This window comes from Botryllus schlosseri, chromosome 5 (genome assembly GCF_051294905.1).
Source record: "Botryllus schlosseri isolate E-star chromosome 5, Bs_hap1, whole genome shotgun sequence".
NCBI classification, from domain to species: domain Eukaryota; kingdom Metazoa; phylum Chordata; class Ascidiacea; order Stolidobranchia; family Styelidae; genus Botryllus; species Botryllus schlosseri.
This window is the reverse complement of record NC_137240.1, coordinates 25,413,968-25,438,186: the sequence shown is the minus strand read 5'-3', so window position 1 is coordinate 25,438,186 and position 24,219 is coordinate 25,413,968. Positions and strand designations below refer to the sequence as shown.

General features: G+C 41.2%; 1 protein-coding gene across 1 annotated transcript in view; it reads right to left on the bottom strand.

The window, feature by feature from the left end:
- The window catches only part of LOC145439505 (exocyst complex component 2-like), a 276,760-nt gene extending 254,426 nt beyond the window's left edge, over nt 1-22,334 (bottom strand). The window contains exon 1 of the mRNA XM_080316983.1: nt 22,313-22,334. The gene's annotated coding sequence lies outside the window, so the exon portion shown is untranslated. The remainder of the gene's footprint in view (nt 1-22,312) is intronic.
- Nucleotides 22,335-24,219: the final 1,885 nt, after the last annotated feature.

Genomic DNA, 24,219 nt, shown 5'->3' with positions numbered 1-24,219 from the left:
CACTATAGGCGTGGCGCTTGATGATGTGGCACAGATGACGTAGCAGATGAATGTACCCTTAGGGTATGAAAATGGGCGTGGCAATTAGGATGACGTGGCGTAATTTGATTGGCCTGCAACAAACGATTCAACCCTCACTACTTAGATCCCCAGACATGAGAGGAACCGGATTCGCGGTTTAATAATAATAAACCAAACTCCAATTTCAGCGTTTCCAATTAAATATCTTGTATTCCTCGCAACCCATACGCAGGGCTAGCGCCGGACTGACTGAATCAAAGGGAGCATAGAATGTGGCAACTTATACCGTCGCTAACGCCACTGTTTTAGCGGTTCAACCAGACAATCATTGTATTTTTGCCAATTCCATTGTTCGCGAATAAAGGTTTTGCGACTTGCTACTTAAAAAAACCATGATCCGCGTATTTTCTATATATAAGTTTATGGTAATCAAGTGAAAAGCAAGAGCACGAGGTAACATTTTGGAATCAGTTGACTGGTCCGACCCGCGAGCAATTTGAAGACTTGAATCTGGCCCGCGACGCCATTTGAGTTTGACACCCCTGCTCTAGAGTATACCAAAGATTATTTGCTGCTATTTTTGCGCTGGAATGTCCTGCAGCAAGGGCCTTAAAATCCCATTGGAAGTCGGATATTTCTGTTGTTGATGTCCCTGGCACTAACATAATAACAGAAAGAGAAGTCAAATTGATGGATGAACTTTACCAGAAGTACAAAAGGACATATATCTGAAGATTAAATTTGTAGCAAAGAATACCTTTGAATTGTAAATTTTATCTATATTTGGACCAGTGTCGAAAATTAAAGTTGGTTTGTGCGGGCGATTTTTTTCGATTTGAACAAAATGATTATAATTTTTTCTAATTTATACCAAAATGCTCATCAATTCCTGCTACAGGCGAATTTTTTTCTAGTCATAACCCTAGTGCACACACGTACTCCACCCATTGTTCGACCGAAAACAAATGCATTCCGAAAAATCACCACATTTTTTATGTGCAGATCCTATATTTTTCGTTCGACTAAAATAAATACTCGTGATGCCGTTTCTCTGCTGCTGCCGTGAAGACAAACAGTATCAAGCAGAAGTGATAGCTCATAACCAGACCACTTCCACCGAAATAGATAATTTGAAGGAGCAATTGAACGAGAAGCAAAAAAAAATCAACGAACTCTCCGAAGAGCAAGAAAAAAATGATGGAAAACTTCACAAGGCGTGGCAGAAATTAGAGGTTGGCAATGAATGTGATATATCGTTGATATTATTACATCGCTTGACTCTACTGTCGCAATCAACATCGTACATTAACTACACCACCACGGTCAGACAGGATAATTAAAATTCCTTACTTTATTGGGTCGGTTCAAATGTTTTTGTTTCGTTTTGTAGGGGAAGGACAAAACCATATCCGAGCTCAAAGAGCGTATCGTAGCATTGGAAGACAAATCATCGCCAATCGAAACAGGTTCCCAGGTAACGTAATGATGAACACTCCTGGTGAAGTAGGCTACCTCACGTGTGCAAGCTTATGTTACGGTCGCGGATACGAAACGTTTCCTCATTTTCACCAATAAGCTAACTCCTACTTTACTTTTTGCCGTGACCATCAGTCGAACGCAACAACAGTGCCTTCATTGGTTGAAATGACATGGTGTGAACTAGATATGAGGCAATCGTGATTTGTAATAGGGGTTGTGGAGTCGGTCCATTTTACCAGTGACCTCGACTCCAGATATTTTCAATACACTGACTTCGACTCCATAATATGAAAACACCGATTCCGACACCAGCACAGTTTTCCAATAATATCTCTGCAAAACTACGACTCGATACCATTCGTGTAAATCAACCCAGAAAATCATACGTTCAATATATTTTAGTTAAACTTTTACCAGATGAATCAACCTATTTTTCAAATTCAACAAAAATTATGCGAATTTAGAAAAAATTAAGTGTGTGAAAACCCACCTACGTGAATAAATAACTTTTCTAGCTGCAACGCCAATTTTTAGAAACATTTGAGAACAGTTGGTGCAATTTTAAAGCAATTGTAACCGGGGTCGGAGTCAGAGTATTACAGTCTCCGACTCGACCCAGAAAAAATTTAACGAAACTCCGACTCCGACTTCACAGCCCCGTTGGTAATGGTTATCGATTACGATGATTTCAGCATTTTCACGTAGTCTTCATCGCATTCGATTAAATTTACCAATGCATTGCTATGGATTTAATATTTAAATTTTTAATTTCACATGGACTATAGACTATTACGGTATGAACAATGTTTGTGGCTTAGACCAGTGGTTCTTAACCTTTGCTAACCTTGCGAGAATCTTACGCTAATGTGCAAGCTTCTGCGGAACCCCAAAGTTTAGCTGAGTCATAGACATCAGAATCTACCACACTACATATCTAGCAAAACACACACACACACATATATATATATATATACATTACTATAGATCACTGGTGCACGAAGTCATCTGTGCATCGACAGAGTGTCGACTGTAATTTCCACAACAATGGTAAACATTTGCAAATCAGTTTTACTTCTGCTGTTCTCGTTCGTGTACCACAGTGGTTCTTAACCTTTTTCCCTCCAGCGCCCCTTTTCAAAAATTATCGTGCTCCAGCGCCCCCCACCTCATATTGTAAGGACTGTAATAAAGACAATGGGTGAGAGGGAGGACCGTAACAGCACTTCGTCAGCCCCCTAAAACGATTGTCTTGGGCACCCATAGCGTGATAAACCAGACTCATGAGGGCTTCGCCCCCCAAGAACCCCGTCGCGTGATTTCGATGGTCAGCAAAGTTTATGTGGCCTGGTCGCCCTAGGAGCCAAAGTTTTCTATAATGCATGAATGAAATAGGTTGTAATTGCATAAATATGTCGCTATATACTTTTTATCCTCTCAGCCCACGTAATAAGATTTACCAGTTGCGCTGAGTCAGCTGTTGGATTGGAAAATGAAGGCCACGTAATTAATAATTGAACATATTCGTGCGTGGCCATTGGCACAATTAAATCGTTACATGTTATTTTGTTACCTCTTGTCCGCTATATAGTCAAAAGATATTGAAACGCATAAACGTATTAAACTAAAGTAAGCACACGATTCAAAATTGGTATTTTGTCGCTGGCGAATAATTTTCTCTGATGGATGTTATTTGTCCTGTGGTTGCAGATTGCGACGACATGATAATTCGGCACGTGCGATTTAAGCCCCTATGGTCAATTAGACTTATATACATAGAGGTTTACGCTCAACATAAGGGCAACCCTCTTAGGCTAAGATTTTCTCGCTGGCGGCCTTTTTGACACACTTCTCGGAGTCCCATATTAACCGGAACTTCAATGTTCTCGTGGATCGTGGCATGGTAATGGCCGACGCCGAAATGCCTATTTCTATTGTCTATAATTATGCGTATTTTTCCGTGGGAGAGTCGTCAAAACATGATGTTTAATTCATGTTCATACACCGAAATAGTTTAGGGCGCCCTTCGAGCTAACCGATTGGGGGTTTGAATTGCAGCAGTTTCGGTCTTGGTAAGAGGTCAAAGTTCAGTCGGTCTTTTTGGGACTTTGGTATTGGACATATTTCGCGCTTTAGTCCCGCTCGACGACCATTAGACTATAATAAACCATATATTAATTGTGCGTGGTATATTCAGGGTCAAATCAAGGTTGTTATAACAACATTGGGGTACGGTCTCATACGCTGTAGTTTGAACCCTCCCGAATTCACATCGGCGATTGGCAATATTTTTGGCAATTTTGTCTTAGTGCTTTGTGTAACTATAACTAAGTCAACTGAGAATGGGATGCATATATCTGCTCACATTGAATTTAGTACTGTACTCAGTTATTAATTTTAACATGAATGTATTCCAAACAAAGCAACTCATATTACATAACGTTCATGTGAGGTTGTGAGCCACAACACGAGATAGTATCAACCTTTATGATACGATGAAGAAATATTCTGACGATTTAATTTTGTAGCTCTCAAATACAATTATATTTAGTTATTCATTTCGTTCACAAAGCTTCAAAACTTTTTTATGTGCTCTAACGATCGAATGTGATATACAGAGCCTCTTTCTTCAATTTTCACACGCTGTGCGCAGCGGGATATAATACCTAATGCGAAACATTTTGTTGAAAATAACCCTAGCAAGCGTGACGGCAGTGTTTTAAATAACGGAAAATTGGCGATCTAAAAGTACGCGCTATTCGATTTATATGAATTATAATAACTCACTACATTTGTGAAAACATGTAGCAAACATCGTCGCGTAGCGCGACCAAAATTTCGGGATTTGACTTGTTTTGTGAAATGTTAATGTGTTCTGAATACTCATTAAGGATATGTCCTACTACCACATCATCTACGGCGAAGCCATTTTTCTTCAGCGCCCCTCTTATCGCCCCCCTGAGCCCAGCGCCCCCCATATCGCCCCCTGAGCGTTTCCGCCCCCTTCAAAATCGCCAGCGCCCCTTGGTGGGCGCTGGCGGCAAGGTTAAGAACCACTGGTGTACCAGATGAGAAATGGGAAGCCTCACCTTGGAAAGTGTCATCGTATTGTTCGGTCGAAACGCAGCAGCGTGTACCCAATCGCTTAATTAAAAATGAGCTTGTCAATATTTCAGAAAGAATTGGTATTACAGGATTGTGGGACTTCGATGTAGAACCCAACCCTCCCCTACGTGTTACACAAGAGACTCACATTTCGACTAATCCGTATACTGATTGGAACTAATTTTCTGCGATCAATGATGGACAAAATGTGCCATCGCCAAGCCTATGTATGAGTTGAGTGTGTGTCTTCACCTACATGGAACCTGGAAGCTGGCTCTCTGCACCCCTAGTGTTCCGCGTAACACCTGTTAAGAACCACTGCCATAGGCTGAACAATTATTGAGATGACATGGAGATCATATAGTTACCGTCGCTTGGAACGCAAGAAAGTTATTACTGAACCTGTTTGAGATAAACAGCTCAGCGAGTAGATAAGCTATATTTATATTTGATTACCGTTGCTAAATGGTGAGGATCTTTATGGTGGGCGACATATCAATGGCGAGGGGATCAATGATAGTTTTGTTAAGTGATTGTAGGAGCTCCCGCTTAAATACATTACCGCTAGGGCAATTTTTTCACCTCATAACGGAAGATTGTGACCTAAAAATCAAATTTTGATATTTTGTTACATTAAAAAACTTTGACCAAATTTTGACCAATCTTATGCAAATTAGGTGTTTTCCCACATAACGTTACAATTGCACTACTTATCATCATTTCTGGTTGTCCTTACGAAGTAAGACCTGGCCTGGCCTGGAAAAACTTGACTTTAACGAAATCTGGCCATATGAAGAATTCCAGCAGTTACATTACGTATTATGGTAGAAATCATGAAAATATGTTGTAGTACAACGAATATTACTTTCCTACATTATCGAGTGGAAAGTGTCTGACCTTACTAAGTAGCTTGCAATGAATTGAGAAAGAACGTTAAATCAATCAATCTGTTTTCATTAATATTTTCATCATTTCAAAACATCACAAGACTGCAATACAATGAAAATGTAGTAAGGTGTCGAGACAACTTGGACTAACCTTTAAGATCATAGACACCCACCTTAGCCTAGGCGAAGTAAAGAAGAAACATGCACACTGAATGAAAAGTATTGCAGAGAATATAAGACGCAAGTGACAAAATGAGGTGGCATGTGGCGGAGGGCGAGGTCGATGTTACGTCGTGGTGCGGAAATTCTTATGGCTGGCTAGTATTCATTTAGAAGAAATTGCTTGTATTTCGACTTGAATGCTGACATGTTCGACGACTGTCGGATAGCCGGCGAGATGCTGTTCCTTAATTGGGGTCCGGTATACCTCATAGAGCAATGCATTTTCTTGTATTCCATCCTGATCATATGGTAGTTGTTCTTCGTTGACCCACGTGTACTGTACTTGTGCGCTTTTGAATCCGAGGTGAAGTAGTCGTTGAAATTTGAGGGACATTGACCGCAATGGAACTGATACATAAACTTGGCAATTTCTAGCTTCATCATATCTTCTCTGTTTAAAACACCAAATCTTTTGAGAAGCGATTTGTCAGTTGCACATCCAAGCCCCCGTGGGACTTTGACGATGATACGGATGATCCCATGTTGAAGTTTTTGCAGTGGGTCCATCGTATTCTTGCAGGCCGCACCCAACAAAGAATTCCGTATTGTAACTTTGATAGGAATAGTGTTGAAGAGTATCAACGGCACCCTGACTGGCAGAGTGTAGCTAAGGCGACGAAACAGACCACATACCTTCGATAGTTGTGGTTTGATTGATTGTATGCGACTCTGCCAGGACATGTCCGAATCCAGCAAAACACCAAGGTATTTGGCATTTTTAGTGTTGGAAATTGGTTGGCCAACGCTGTCAACGAATAGGTTATTGCAGGAGTTCACGACCAATAATTGGGATTTCGCAACGTTAACCCGAGGGCTATTTTGGGACGTCAACTCATGCACTTTGGGCATCTGATCACGGGTGACGGCATTCAAGCTTGCGGTAGTAGGTGCGTGAGATAGGAGGTGAGTATCGTCAGCGAACAGTGTGGTATTCAATGATGAGGCTTCAAAGATATCATTGACATATGAAGTAAAAAGGACCGGTACAAGAACAGAGTCTTGCGGAACACCACAGGTAACAAGGGGAGGGGGGAGGACAAAGTGTTAGATATCGAAACCATTTGATATCTCCGAGTCAGGCAGCTTTTCATGAGCTATAGTTATAGACCCCGGAACTCGTAGCATGCCATTTCCGAGAGAAGAACACTGTGATCGACGCAGTCGAACGCTTTTTTTAATAAAAAAAAATGATACACCCCACACTTCGTTTCTCCAAGATGTCATAGTACTGTTCACCCACTGTTCAACAGTAGGAGTTGCAGGTTGACGACACTGAAGTTGTGCGTGCGTACACTGCTGATGACACACCGTGTTGCTTCATTCTGACAATGATGTCTACAATCTCTATTACCATTTTTCGTAATGCGCTTCTTGATATAAAAACCATGCAATGCCCACGCAGTCTTGCTTCAGTTAGGATATTCCGGTACGTTGACCATAACACCATATCAAACCCTTTGTTTTATTTGAACGTTTATGATTCACAATGAGCAGACAACGGGCCGTATACAACGGTAGGCCTATAAACAGGGCTGCCATCGACATGGGTCCAAAAATAAGGACAGTCGAAAAATTAGATTAGCATGAGAAAGCGTTTTTGAACATACTTTATATTTATACGAGCCGTGGCGTATCACATTCCATACTTTTCGCCAGAAACAATCTGCTCCAGCAACTCCCTGTTATTAGAAAGTGCTTCATGGATCTCACGCCAGCTCAGGTCTAGGTTTACCTTCACTCTGGGCCGCAACAGGACTTCGCCAGCCCCCGCTCCCCCCAAAAAACGTCGGTCTTTACCCCCTATAGGGTTATAAACCAAACTTATTCACCTCGTTGTGATTAGAGGCGTCCACCAGGATGTAAAAAGGCCGTACACCAAGTTTAGAAAAAATCAATTTTGAGCGTATGGAGCAAGAACTCCAGTAATAATGCTTGTTGTCAATGTTCCCATTAAGCTGCGCACGTGCGCAGCTTGCGCAGTGATAACACGGTCTCTGCGCATATAAAATCTAAGTTGCGCACAAAAAAATCGAAGTGATGACCTTTTTTTCATTCGTTACGCACTGTTGTCCAAGGGTCGTCAAAAATTAGAGAGAACGTTGCTTGTAGTATTGGTCCTGGACGAAGAAAACTCATTTGCGATGTGGGAATCGGGGAATATTGCTTTGAACAATTGCGATGCGCAATCCTTGGTGGGGAGTGATTGCTTGTGTTTGACAGTATTGAATGCCCAGGTACCCTCTGCAGGGAAATTATTCATCGACTAGCTCAAATTAATCATTATGACACCATTATGTTTTTGGGTATCAATGTGAGATGAAATAGCGGTCTTTCCTATGTCCTCCAGCTCCAGGTTAATGTCAAAATTGCAGATATTGCAATGTGCGAAACACTCGCCCTTCAAGCTTCGTTAGATAACTTTGAATTCTCTCTCATAATCGTCACGAAAAAACGTTTTTACGCCTGCTCGTTTCAACTAATCAGATTTAGCTTTATTAGTAGCTAAAACTATGTGCGTAAGAGCAATATAATTTAGAAAAATTTATCAATGATAAGTAGCTTTACTACTTTTTAACCTATGTGTCGACTGCACTGCGCCTTTTTTTCACTACGCAATAAATGCTGCCTTTCCCACAGCTTGAGCTAATTCTGCCGTAGACCAAACAGCAGTAACCTGATACTGGTGGTTACTGCTAAAATGACGTCCGCCATGGTAGCTTGGTATAGACGAAACCACTCACTGCCCTAGCTATCTTACCACTTAGAGATCAAATCTTATGGTGTGTACGTCACGAGAGTTCATTTCCTTTATGATGTCATAACAACTCGACGCAAAAGCATAATTTTGGAATATTATGTAACACAGATACCAGAGGAAAACGATCGAAGTTCTGTAGTTGTTGAAAATAAGAAAAAATAAGGACGCAAGTCGAAAATAAGGACGTTTCTTAGAAATAAGGACAGTAAAGTTTTCTATGACGTGGCCCTTCAAAATAAGGACAAATCTTAGAAATAAGGACGGTATGGCAACCCTGCCTATAAAGTAGGCTACAAGCTGTAAAATGCCAAATGATAGGTTTCCCGACAGTGCAAAATCTACGATACAGACGAAATGCAGGCTCTAAAAATATTTTGAGGTTGTTTACAATTTTGACATTTTTTTACCTAACGCAACAATTTTGATTTAATTTTGATTTTTACCGACCTGTCAAAAAATTGCCCTGGTTATCATCAATACTTAATTCAATGACCGCCCTTTCATCTGAGTGATGCTGTTAAAATCAGATGAGAATGAACGCCAATAACGTTGGGATGCTTCACTCCAATGAATTATCGCCATCGGAGAAGAGTTACTTGGAAAAGAGATCGGAGATTACATTGAAAGCAATGCAGACGCTGTTTCCCGGAGACAAGGGCCCGCAATCAATCGCTGAGGTACTACAAATCTCTGCTATGAAATATTACCTTCTTGAATGGGATACGCTTTTACGACAAAAATGACTAATATTTTTCAACTAGAAATTCTTTTACCTTCCTTTAGGCCTCGCTCGATAGCCAAGAAACTGCTCTAGCCAATTTTGTAGGCTTTTACTGATACCTAATTTTAACATAACAATAAATAATATATTTGAACCTTTTGCACGATGCCAACCCAAGGAACATACAAATACCGGATACTTTTGCCGTCCAAATAGCTTTTCGGTTTGTGAATCTCGAAGTCCACATTCAATAGTTACTTAAAACGTGTTTCGGACGATCCATTGACAACAGAAATTGATAAGATGTTTTCCAATTCTGTATTCAAGTTACCTCATTTAAAAATCATGAGTGCCCTGCGTACGACGGTTCTTATCAAATTGATTTAAAGTCTCACTGGACAAAATCAATCCCTCGAAAGCTTTTAACCACTGAATGCAGCCTTTCGGTACGCTAACCAATTACAACACCGGTTCAAGAACGATATAAACCGACATACCGCACTTTTATCTCCTTGCGGAAGATTTCCAGCAAGGTGGCAAGCGGGGTCCTATATTCTAGATCTCCATGGTGTAAAGGTGATGCGTCCAGCTTCTTGATCGATAGTCCGTGGGATCGATCCCCGGCCGGGTCACACCGAAGACTCATAAAACTGCTATCCGTGGCTATCCTACTAGACCAGGGGTGGGCAAACTTTTGAGCTCGCGGGCCGCATTGACCATCTGAATCCATTCGCGGGCCGCACGATATAAAATTGGCATTATAAACCAAAACGCAACATTGGTATTTGATTATATACTGAGGACATGGAGATAATATATATGCTTATTTAAAACAATCCAAACATCGCTTTGATGATATTGTACACGCGTATAGAAACAGTGGCGAGATTTCATAGGCTGGTCGACCTCAATAATCAATTTGTCAAACTATAGAGATGAAAGTCGGTTGTCGCGATTCCTAGAACAGGATTGAAATTTAAATCTATGAGCAGCATTCTGTTCATAGATTTCCTAATTCCACATTTGGTTCAGTTCCAGGACACACAATGCTGACAGCACCATAACCATGTTAGCTTCAAACACGCTTCTACTACATGAAATATAAATACCCTAATCCTACGCATACAGAGAACGAATCTACCTAAGACATCGCGAATCGTTTTTTATAAGCACATCACTGAAATAATTAAACTGGAGTGGCCAATTTGAAATCACACTCGTGATCCGAATTATGTCAAGCTCGTTTAGGATTTCTGTGATGTTTAGCAGTTGAAACCTTTCAAACAGCGTGGGCTTCGAGAGTCCGGCTGTCGCGCCGGAAATTAAACATATAATATAATATATACTAATAAAATATTATAGGAAGTATTTACCTTAGAACAGTGGTTCTCAAACTTTGCAAGACACGCCCCCCTTATGATGGTAAAAGATTTCTCGCCCCCTTATCGTCATATCACAAAACGCAAACAGGATGCTAGCAAACCTAACGGATAGTTTGATGGCACGGCAGGTTATGACTGTGGATGAGAGATTTTTAAATATGAAATTCAGACTATTTATAGAGCAATAATCATGAATGGAAAGGAAATCGCGCGGAGCGCGAAAAATTTTTTCAGGTGATCCTAGCTTCGCGCCCCCCTTCAGACGCTTTCACGCCCCCTAGTTTGACAACCACTGCCTTATACAATGATCATGGTGAAATATACTAAGAAAAAGATTTTAAAATCAAGTCCCTGCATTAATTGGATTTTTAGTACGCATTTCATCAATATTTTTAATGAGTTTCTGTAGACTCTCGCGGGCCGCACAGAACGGTGTGGAGGGCCGCATGCGGCCCGCGGGCCGTAGTTTGCCCACCCCTGTACTAGACGCTCAGCGTCCACGGACAGCATAGACAAAAACGGAGGTGCAGACTAGATGACCTTACTGAAGAGTTGCATCTTCGTCGCCAAAGCATTTCAATGGTGCAGGCGAAACGGAATATCATCCCTCTCTCTCTCTAACGCCCATTATAAAGCCGAAAATAACTCAGTTTGCCCTATACTGACAAATACACACATGCGAAACCTATTTAGTGTTTATGTCTTTCGTGCCACGTCTGTGGAGTCAAAAACACTGCGCGAAAAAATATCCAACTTAATGCCCCAGAGCCTGGTTTGACGTTGGACACATGGAAAACACCCAGAGCATCCTTGTTGTACTACAAAGCCAACGTCGTGCAATCCGACAAAAGTTCAGACTCTTAAATAGCATCTATCTTGAAATTTAGGTGATAGCCAGTTATTTCCAAATTTCCCGCTTATAGTTATATATAAGATTTCAAATAAATCGGGAAATCTCAGTTTTTTTGGAAAGAAATTCAAAAAATTGAATCTGTCTACGACGTTTAAAGACGGGCAAATTCTTATGATTGATGATAACGTTCGGACCCCCTTTATGGGCCAGTACCGTTACGAAATGACGTTTAACGACGATGAAAATTTGAAATGAGAGAAAGTCTGCTTTTCACGAACTCCGGAAAATATATCCAATGGGTTAAATTCCAGTGCCCTACCGTATCTCTGGTCATTTCTGGAGGTGGATATCGCGCGGTTTCGACCAGCTGTGGTGCCACAGAGGCTCTAATGGAAAAAGAAGTTTTTGATGCTTTGACCTATTTCGTAGGTCTGTCCGGATCGGTTTGGTAAGTACGAACGTCATACTCTTGGGTGAAACCGTAATGATAAATCGACTGAAATATTTTGAGAACGAAGTGACGTCGCTGATTCGCTGTGTCGTAACGGCAAAAAGTTACGTAGCAAACCATGAAATCAAGTTTTGGGTGGCGGGCCGCATTTGACAGAGCTGGGTAGTCCACTACGACCTACGCTTAACATGAGTATATGTAGCCTATTTCGCACCCCGCCGAGTTGCTACATTATATTGTAATATATATATAATGCAGTGAGTCTTAACCATTGGACAGGCACCGAGCCAAACAAATAAATTGCATGCATTGATCGAACTGATCTAAATCTGCTTTTCACGTAGCTGACATTATATGCTAACATCCAATATCACCGGGAAAAATCGCAAACTACTGTCTCAGTAATTCCGCAAAAGTGATCTGCTATCTAGTCAGTGCATTACACTACTCGATCATAAAATCTACGTCGGACATGAAAATCGGCCGCCTTTGCGCCACTTGTGGCAGCAGTCAAGAATGCAGCCCGTGAAACGCTCGGTGAGGCACATAGGAAGCCACGGCCAAAATTAGCCTGGAAATCCGACCCAGCGGTGCTCAGTGCACGCCAGAACCTCAAGACTCTCAGACGTGCCGCGTACACCTCTGGAACACTGGACGCACATAGCGATGCTAACGAGGCCGCTCAACATCTAACTAACGTTTACAACGCTGCTCGCAAGGAACGAGTCGAAGCTATTGCTCTTTCCGTGGAAAACGAGTTGGAAGCAGGGCGGTCAAGACTGAGCAGCCTGGAAAGCCATCGGTGAACTAGTTGGCTTCAAGAGGACCCGCGTGAAGGCCTGTACGCAAGACCTCGCATCACACTTCGAGGCCCTTTTATCTACACCTGCACCGGACATCGATGTGCTCGTTGCACCGCCTTCATTAGCAGCAATTCCTCTCGCGATCGATACAAACCTGATCACGCTAGCTGAGCTCGGGATAGCCATGCGTGATGTACCACAATTCAAGGCCACCGGTACGGACGGTATCCCAACGGCTGCGTACACCTCGGGTGTTGCACCTTTGCTCCTCGACGTCATGAACGGTGTCCTCGAAGGCGGCCCGGTGCCGCCCGAGTGGCTCGAGAGCGAAATCGTGCCTATAGCCTACAAGAAAGGCGCAGCGAGTGACCCAGCGAATTACAGAGGCATCTCCCTCATGCAGACCGCAGTCAAGCTGTTCGACCGAGTACTGCTCCTTCGCATACGTGAGCAAGTATCTAGCAAGCTCCTGAATGTCCAGAATGGATTTCGACCATCCCGCGTTAGAACAGAGCATATCCTGGCACTGCGCACAATCATTGACACTTGCCGCTCACACAAAAAAGAATGTTGTGGCTGTCTTTGTTGACTTTGCAAAAGCCTTCGACTCGGTCTCGCGCCCAGCCATGGCGAAGATCCTCAGATTCTATGGAATTCCTGATGTGATAAGGAACGCCATTATGGCCCTCTACATTGACACACGAGCGCGAGTCCGGTTGATGACGGCCCAAGCGGAGATTTTATAACTTCGGCTGGCGTGCTTCAAGGTTACACCTTGGCACCATTCTTGTTCGTGATAATCCTTGACTTCGTGCTACGAACGGCCTTCCCGGACAAGTCGGACTTCTTTGTCTGGCGGCCACGGCAAGGAACGCGTACGACTCTCGAGGCTATCCACGTAAGTATTCTTGCCTACGCGGACGACCTCGCCTTGCTTGCCCCGAATACCGCATCGGCACAGCGCCTCATTAACCAACTAGAGGCCGCCGCCGCCGCTCTTATTGGCCTCCAGATCAATGCCGAGAAGACTGAGGTTACCAGCTCTGTCGGAAAACGCGACACCAATTCAACTGGGAGAAGTCAGGCTCAAGAATGTCAAGAGTTTTATATACCTCGGTATTGACGTCGCGGACTCTGTAAAAGCACTGAAAGCGAGGCGAGCAAAGGCCTAGGGCGCGGCAAGACGGCTACATTGCCTCGTCCACTCAAGTGCCTCACCCCAGCTCAAGACCCGCATTTTCCGTGCCACTGTCGAGCAGGTTCTTCTCTACGGAATAGAAGCACTCGCGCTGACAGAAACGCTGGCTAAGACACTCAACGCCAACTACGATGCACTCCTCCGCTACGCACTCGGCATCCACCACCCGGCGCACATATCCACCAATGCTCTGCGCAAACTTACAAAAACGGTCCCATGCCGTTTGCTGGCTGCTGAACGACGCTTCCGCCTAATCGGTCATCTAGTGCGGCATCAAGACGATCAACCAGCTGCCGCCATCATCAACCACATTCCGACGGAGCCATGGCGCAGAGGTGGCTGGAATAGAATCACATGGCGCTCGACAATAGAGACCGAGCTAGCGCAACGCGGACTTTTGCTCGAAGACGCCCACGACCGCCCACGCTGGAGGCGCTTAACAAGGGCCCAAAACGGATTATCCTGATGTTATTTTGTTTCCTGTTTTCTTTGCCCTTTTATTTAATTATTTAATTGAACGTCGATATATATATGAAAATCGGTAAAGATTCAAACGGTAATTGCATATTTTATAGCAGAGGTTCTCGATTTTTATCGACGTCCCCCCTTCCCTTGATGATAATGAAAATGTTCGCGCGTCTTATCGTCATATCAAAAAATATCAAAACGAGCAACCTGTATAATTGCAATCCCAATGCATTGAATGTTGGCATAAAAGGTGATATGACTGTTAAGACACTTCTCAAATACATAAGTTCTACAATACACAGAGCAATAAACACAAGCTGCAGGGGAATCGTGTTGAACTTAATCATTAATCACTTGCAATTGCGGCACGTATTACGTGGATATTTTTCTGGCGGTTTTGGTACCTATAGTCCTTCATAAGTGACCATAAGCTAAATCAAAAATCAATGACATAGCTACACGCATTCAGCAGTTACACTTCATTCAGGAACACCTTCTGATTAGTTAAGGCTCAGTATCAAAGAAAATCTAGTGTCAGTGTGTGGACTGTAGAAGAAGGTACAGCGCAATCACGACATTTAAAATCGGAAAATGACTAGGATTACTGCCAATGTTGAAACTTCGAAGTTTCAGCCTAAATTAAACTGATTCCGAGTTGAAAAAATATCATATCTCGTAGCCGGCTTTGCGCCCTCTACTTGGCCTCCAGTTTGAGAACCACTGTTTTACAGTGAACAGTAAACTACCTGAAATAATTTCAATAGCAAATTCTTGTTTCAAAATTTCCGACCGGACCTCATCCCCTACCCATCGTCTTCAGTACACGCTCTGAAATAGGTGGTGGTGCCATACCATGGAATAACGAAATACGACCTCGGTTGTATTTGGTTGGTTTTCGGAAGTGAGGTAATGATTAATACCGAAAACATGATTTACCTAACCACATCTCGACTCATGGGGATGAATAATTTTCAAAAACTCAAATATAGTGTATCAGAACTTCGTGAATTTTGCGATTAGTTTCACTTCTGATCATACGTCACAAGATTGAGTGTAGAAGTTTAGTAGAAATGTAAGAGTATAATAGATGTAGTTATCTAGCTACTTAACGAAATTGAGTGTGCTATCCTCCAAATCGGAATAAAACAGCATCAAAATCATCACAGAGCAGCACCGTTCTACTCTTTAAAACCCGGAACGGTGTGGTAAAATTAGCATATACAGTACAAAATCCAGAGGGCGCAGTGAGTTGGCGTGTTTGCGCAGACTCGTGAAAAATTAGAGGGAACATTGATGACAAGCTAATAAAGGGTTGCCATATTTTTGTGAAGCAAATTCCCGACACTCCTTAGCGCCCACTAGTGGATTTTAAAATGAAGTGTAACACATTGACCGTCAATATGACGTCACACGAGCAAAGCATTGCCTTTCGAATTTATACACTATACAGCAGGGGTGTCAAACATACGGCCCACGAGGCTATTCTGAGTAAATTGAAAAACTATCGCATTCTTCAGCAGCTTTTTAACAGAAGTTGAGAATTTTAGTAAGAAGTACTTCCGAGGTAAATATTATAACCCATCAAGACAGCAAATGTCGAAGATGTTCATATAGGCCACCTTATAACTATCTGTCGGCAGTTTTGAGTTATCATTCAAGCAACCATCAGCAACGAGTCGACAACATCGACACTAGCCTACATTTCAAGAAAGCAGAAAAGTCCACACTCAGTTCTGAGTTTTCTGAATAAATGGGGCAAATAATAGTTATTCACAGATGCGAAATGACAATCCGAAACCGTTGCATGTGAAATACATGGAGGATATAATAGCTGCACGAAGAATAGAATGGTATATTGGTGAAAGAAAAATATTGAACAAAATTCCAACGCCCTCGTTTACAATATCCTGTATTCGTCACCACGAATACGCAGTGCCAACGACGCACCTGGACTAAAACAAGGGAAGCGTAGAAATATTCCCACTTGTACCTCGTTAAGCCACTGTTTTAGTGGTTTATAACTGTATTCAATAGGTCAATATTCGTATTTTTGCCAATTACATTGTTTGCTCGAATAGAGTCCTCAGCCCACATGATCTGTGATATTAATATTATATTCTTTATTCACAGTAAAACTGGTAGATACACACATAATCCGGGGAGCAACCTGCCCCCAAAGGAAAATGGCGAGATTGGAGTAAATTTTTTAAAATTTCAGTAATACATTCAAATTGTTATTCCTATGCAATACACGGAGAAGTCAGATTACAGAATTGCAGCAGATGAAGAATTGGGAAGGGTTACAGAGCAGAGGTAGAGATGATTGAAGATGAACAATCGAAATTACAGAAATTATGCTGTGATTCACAAGTGTAATTTTAGTCCAGTGGTGCATTCAAGGCCTTCCGAAGAATGTGCACAGTGCCCAATAATCTGATCTTTTGGATCATGTCGAATCGAACGTTACCCGGAATTTGTTGGATATGTCTCATGAGTTTTTTGCTCACGACCCCTGTAGCGCCAATGACTATCGGTACAATGTTTATTTTGCATCGCCACATTTTCTCACATTCCATTTTGAGGTCTGCGCATTTGGACTGTTTTTCTGATTCTTTTTGCTGTAGGTTGTGATCAGCTGGGACAGCCAGTTCAATGAATAAGCATTCTCTTTTCTTTTTTAGTTTGACGATTATATCCGAGCGGTTGCTTCTGATTTCGCGGTCAGTTATAACTGGTACATCCCACAGAATTTTTACTTGTTCGTTTTCTGTCACTGGTGCTGGGCTGTAATCGTACCAATTTTTTGTCGAAGTGGTGATGTCAAAATGTTTGCATAATTCAAGATGAATGTAGTGACCAATCCTATTGTGTCTCCATGTGTATTCGGTAGCTGCAAGTGCACCACAGCCGGACATGAGATGTGTTACAGTTTCATTTTGGTTGTGGCACATTCTGCATTTGCCGTCCGTGTTTTGCTTCAGAATTCTTTTGCGATAGTATTTTGTAGGAAGCGATTGGTCTTGTGCTGCGAAAATGAATCCTTCGCTTGCCGGTTTCAGGCCAGAGCTGGATAGCCAGGTCCATGAAAGCTCGTCTACATGGGGCTGTGAAGTTAACTTCTTGTGCTGTCCATGAAGAGGCATCGACTCCCATTTCGTTTCTCTCATTTGAGCGTTGCATTTTTGTACTGGACTCGTGCTGCTTTTGCTATTGTTGTGGGTTTAGCAACAGTGTTTTCTGTAGTGTACAGGTTAGCTGTTTCCATGTTGACTTCTCTGACGTACTTGTCGTGACGATAGCTCAGAGATTTTGTTTTGCGCTGTTTGTCTTCCTGTGCAATGAGTTTGCAGTAAATGTTATCGCTGTTGTTGATGTACTGTGACAAGCCGATGATATCTGTTTTGAAAGTTTGTTCAATTTCTTGTAGTCCTCGACCACCTTTTTTTCTGGGGATGTACAGTAGGGTTATGACTAAAAAAAAAAATTTTGCCTGTAGCAGGAATTGATGAACATTTTGGTATAAATTAATAAAATTATAATCATTTTGTTCAAATCGAAAAAATGTCCCGCACAAACTAACATCAATTTTCGACACTGGTCCAAATATGGAAAAAAATTAAAATTCAAAGATATTCTTTGCTACAAATTTGATCTTCAAATATATGTCCTTTTACACTTATTGTAAATTTCATTCATCATTTTGACTTCCTTTTCTGTTATTATGTTAAAGCCAGGGACATCTACGACGGACATATCCGACTTCCAATGGGGTTTTGGGGCACTTTATCGCTGCAGGACATTCGACCGCAAAGATAGCAGCAAATAATCTTTGATATATTCTAGAGCCCGACCGATATTGGATTTTTGGGTCGATACCGATAAAACCAATATCTCACACCTTAGCCGATAACCCCAATACATTCAGCCGATATTCAAAAGAAGTTGGATGTATAGCCTACATAAGCAAATCTTCAGAGGGCATTTATTTGAATTGAACATCTTTACAGCTATTGTTACACTTGAACATGAAATGCACTAGAAAGGCTGCATCTGGACACCTGTAAAGTGTAAGCTATATGAAATATATCAATATTCTCAGTCTAACGATCAAAGATTATAGTTTTCTGGCTTCCTTCCGCCATGTTGTGACGTCACACGCAAATTGCCGTTAATTTTTCAACTCCAATGGCCGATACCGATAATTCTTTCAAAGTGTGATATCGTCTCGATATTATCGACGAACCGATGATCGGTCGGGCTCTAGTATATTCCATCTTTAGACATCTGGTTAGAATACCAGTCTTCCTGACACGCATTCGCGATAAATAAGCATCTCCAGAGTTATTTTCAATCTGGGGAAGTGGAAGTACGCAACGCAACCCTTGAGCACCCTCTCGCATTGCGTAGAAATGGAAGTTTATGCCATTTGATCAGTGGTAATCTATACTATTTTATTTGAAAGAACGGCATGTTCTGCACATGCCATAGATAAACTTAAAATCATCTATACATCCTCGGTTCTCTAATGTTTTCATCTGAAATTCGTGCTTGGGGGATTGCACCTAGTTTTCGTAGTGTTTTACCACATCATCTCCAAATTTGTAGCTGAGAGTTGGATTTCTTCAAGACGTTGGATCGAAGAACTCTAATATATGCTTTAAGAATCGATAATATGATGTTGGCAAGGGATATGAAAACCCATGCTCATCATTGCATTTCGCAGTTTCGAAACAACGCCATTCTGCCGTCCAGTATCAACAGATGCTACGGTGTCACATATGATGTATGAGTTTTTCAAATTTTCCTGTACATCATATTCTTCTAAGCGGTTTTCTAGACCGCTGAAAATACCTAGAGTTGTTCTACTTTCGCCTTTTCGAACACCCAGTTTGATTTTTGCCAGACAAATTGAAATTATACGATTTATACAGTCTACATCTAAAATCGGAATTAATAATTATTTAATATTGACTGTAAACAAGAACACGATATGAATAATTCAATCTGGGCGTTCAAAATGTACCAAAATACTATTTTAAATCTTCGCAATTGGAATTGGGTCACTTAAATTCAAATCAGTAGATAAATAAATTATATAGTCTGTATCTACAAAAGAAAGCCTATCCTCCATACAGTGAAAACTGGAAATTTTTTGTGCGGGAGGTTTTTGTTCAAACAGTCTTAACTTTTGTGAGTTTTGAAATCAGGACACAAAAGCTCATCATTTGTGACTACAGGCCACACAAAATTTTGAAATTTTTTTTCTAGTCATAACCCTAATGTACAGTCTTTGTGTATCAGATTTTGGGTGATGCATGTGGTGCATTGTCATCAGTTTTCTCGTCTTTGTGTCCAATTTTTTAATTTCATCTTTGCGCCAGTTCACCACACCAAAGCTATATCTCAAGACAGGCACTGCAAGACTGTTTATGGCATTGATTTTGTTTTTGGAATTGAGTTCAGTTTTGAGAATTGACTTGAGCCTGCTGATGTATTCTTTTTTTAGATTTGATTTCATTGCAGCATGTTTAATGTTGTCGCTTTCACAGATCCCTAGATATTTATAGTGATCTTCGGCATTCAATTCTGTTATGGTTTCGTCCATTTTGAAGTTCATGTCGCCAGTGCTGGTGGCTCTTCCACGTCGTATGGTAAGTTTTGAGCATTTATCCAAGCCAAATTTCATTTTTATATCTTCCGAAAACTCATGAACAATTTTCATTTGGTTATTCAGGTCCGTATCGGATTTCGCATATAGTTTCAGATCATCCATGAACAAAATCTGATGAATCTTTTGACCTTCAGAATTTGCTGCTTTTTTCATCACGTATCCTGTTTCATTTTTTCTCAGCAACTCACTGAGTGGAGCTAAGCTGAGGCAGAATAGAAGTGGTGAGAATGAGTCGCCTTGGAAGATACCATTGCATATCTGAATTGTACAGGTTTCTGTTTCACCTTGGTTATGTTTGATCAACAGTTTTGTATGCCAATTTTTCATTGAATTTTCAATAAATCTGATGATGATCGGATTCATTTTGTACATACGCATTGTTTTCAGTATCCACGTGTGAGGTACTGAATCGAAAGCTTTTTTGTAATCTATCCATGCCATGCTGAGGTTAGTGTGTCTCCTCTTGCAGTTTTCAAGAATGGTTTTGTCAAGGAGCAGGTGGTCCTTACAGCCAAGGGCGCCTTCCTTGCATCCTTTCTGCTCAGGCGGTAGAAGATTTTCTAGGTGTTTGTAGCTTCGTTTTGCCAGGATTTTTGTCAGTGTTTTGTACATGGTTGTCAGGCATGCTATTGGTCTGTAGTTCTTGGGGTCGATGGTGTTTTCATTTTTTGGAATAAGATAGGTGATCCCTTGTGTGAACCAGGCTGGGATCTCGTGCGAGCTGGTTGAGGATAAAAGCTCATTGTAGGTCACCGCTAGGTAATTATGTGTTGCAGTTAGTTTTTTTAGCCAAAAGTTTTTGATCTGGTCAGGACCAGCTGCTTTCCAGTTCAGTGAGCTTTTTAGGGCCTCCTTGATTTCTTGTTTTGTGATTTCTGACCATTGCTGTTCTGGTGTTTCTAGATAATCAGTGTGGAGGTCTTGTATCCAATTGGCATTTGAGTTGTGCAATTTTTTGGTTTCCCATATTTTCTTCCAAAATGATTCCACATCTGCAGTGGCTGGTATTTTGCTGCTGGTAATTTTTTGATTTGACTTTTGTTTCATCATTCGAAAAAATTGTCCAGGTTTGCGAGCAAATAACAAATTTTGACGATATTGTGTTTCTCGTTTTTTATATCGTTTCAATCGTTGTTCTTTGGCGCATATTCTCATTTTTAATTCTTCTTGCAACATTGTCACTTTTTCTGTTGACTGCAGTTTGGTTTGGTGCTCCAGTTCTATTCTTTTTACTTTATTTTTTACTTTGCGGGAAACATTTCCTTTTTTTAGTTCTGCGAGTATCGCAACGTCACACCTTAGTTTTGCGATTTTGTTTTCAATTCTGCGTTGCCAAGCTGGCGTATGCCTTCCCCTTTTTTTGTTGACAGTTCTTGGTATTTTGCAGTGCCTTTCTGAGATAACTGCCGCAGTGCTGTAAATGAGGTTGTTGATTGTTGTCAAGGGACATTGTGGTCTTTCTCCTTGTTTGTCATTTAGAGTTGCAGGTAGTATGGTTTCTGTCAAAATTTTGTTCGCTACTGCAATATCAGTTTTCAGTTTCTTTGTAATTTGTAAGTCAGGTAACTGCACTCTGTCATTTACATTCAATGTGGATTTCATTCGGTCGATGATTTGATTTTTGAGCTCCAATTCTAATTCCGTGTCTATGTCGCCATCGTTAGGCGTTGTTGATTCATTCGGGTGCCCGGTGGTATTTTGTAATTCTACTTCTGCGATGTTCGGGTCATCAAGTGATTGTTGTGGGTTCAGGTCATCTTGGCCGAATTGCAGTTCCATTGCCTCAGAGTTTTCTATGTTTTTGGTACACATTTCTCCCTCGATTTCTGCGACTTCTTGATCAGATAATTTTTTATTTTTTATTACACAACGTCTCATTGTTGCCAGGGTATTGGCAGTCATGGTTGGAGAGTTGTTCGTTCTCTCTTTCCATTTTTGAAAAGTTCCTTCGGTTACTCCTGCCGAGTTTTCAAATTTAGCTAAGAAGTAACATCTCATTATTTCTTTATACTCTTCTTTACTCCATCTGTGTCTCTTCTTTTTTTCTATTGCAGCAGAGCTGTTTTGTGAGCCACAGTTCGGTGTTGCACAGGCGCCATGTTGAGAAATATCTTCTCTTTGGTGTTCCTGTGTGGTCGGAGTTGACGAGTCCTCTGGGGTCATCCGCTTGGTCCCACTGCGGGTACGTCCAGGTGCGATATATCCAGATCGTTTCGGAGGCATCCACAGCAGTGATGCGTCAGTTCAGAAGTTAGGTTAATGTAAAGTAATTAATTAATTATTAATTAATTCTTACCTTAATACAACCAAATACTCCAATCTTATTATTATTATTAATATGGTTAAAAGTTGTCGTGGCGCTTATCTCCCTTAAGGGTCTGGTGCACCACGGTCTGAAATTACCTCCTGGTATAAGTAGCCTTGCAATGTAATTCAACCTCGGCTATATACGAATCAAAACTTAAAGGATCCGTGATATAGTGCCTAATACAATTTTGCATAGCGTTGGTAATAAAGCATTCCAGTGAAGAACAAAGATATGGATTTTGACGAACATAGTGGAATTATTTGACTGGTCCGGCCCGGGAGCGATTGAAGGTCTTGAATCCGGCCCGCGGCCCAAGTTGAGTTTGACACCCCTGCTATACAGGAATGAATTGGAACATAGGTCATGAATTGGGCCATCTGCAATGTGAGCTATAGTGATTGCTACTTGCTAGGGTTTGCAATAGATTCCTCCACGGGCCGGATGTAATCATCTGGCGGACCGTGTCTAGCCTGTCAGGATTCTGTTTGACAGCCCTGCTATACAGTTAGGTCGGTGCGGCTATCTGTTTATGTGTTTTATTCAGGTCTGAGACAACATTTTTCTTCCCCCTTACGCCCAAAAAAGCACTGATCTTGGGCCCACCATAGGGATAGTCGATGTAACTTGATGGGCACTTACTATATGCATTTGGCTCTTAAATTTTATGTATGAATTCTGTCAATAATATTGATTCTTCGATATATTAGGCTACTATAAAATGCACCAGCAGGTTGCACATCAGAGTTGGATCAATTACATTATTTCAGTTCAATTACAATTACAATTACAATTACTTTCATGCATGTTTCAATTACATTACAATTACAATTACTCCATGCTAAAAATATCAAATTACAATTACAATTACAATTACTCCTTGCATGCTTCAATTACATTACAATTACAATTACAATTGCTGCTGTTGAACATGTAATTGAATAATCATAAATTCAACCGTGCTCCTTGACAACCGTAGCGTCGTATTTAACAACAATTCAAGTCTAGTTCAGATTGTGTAGTAATAAATGCGTTTATGTGCGTACATAGTATGCTATGTAAGATGTCCTTGTGACGTAATATAAGCGTGTTTTGTATGCTCGGTAATTATGGCTCACGTAATTGGAAATGTAAAATGTTATTTACCTAATTTCCTATGGGTTAGGATTAAGGATAGGGTGCAGTATGTCGTTGAAAAAGTATTATAATATATGCACGTGTTGGATTTGCGTATATAGTATATAATTAAAGAAATAATATTATTTTTATCGAGGGACGTAGGAATTAGGATGAGGAGTAAAAACAAAACCGTGCTTTGTCAGATAAGACGTTATATAATATCCAGTGGTCTGGTTAGTTAGCCAGACGAAGTAACGATGCAGCATCGTGATCTGAAATCGTATTGTAGATTGCCAACCCACGGCTAGATGCGCAAGATGTGATTCACGGATGAATGAACCGACAAACGTACTGCAGAGCCGGCTAAAAGCAGCAAACTCGGCTAAAAGCAGCAAACTTTGTAGTCCTAGAGCTGGCGATCCATGCGTCCAAATTTGATGCATCTGGTCTTTATCGTAAGCTATTGATGTACTAATTCCGAAAATACAAAATAAAATCTCGTCAGGGCAATGTAACTGCTCCAAAATAGCCGTTTAGGGCCGACTGTTCTGAAAAGTGAGAGCGCTGCAGCAGCATGACCACAACAATTACCAATTACGCCCAGCGATTGTTCAAAACAATGCCGATTCTCAGACTTTCACGACTATTTTGGGATGGTATCATTGCCTGGAAACATACTTTTATTGCGGAATCAGTGCGACACTAGCTTTCGATTAGGACCATACATATCAAATTTCGACGCTTGGATCGCCAGCTATGGGACTATCAATTCTGCTGCT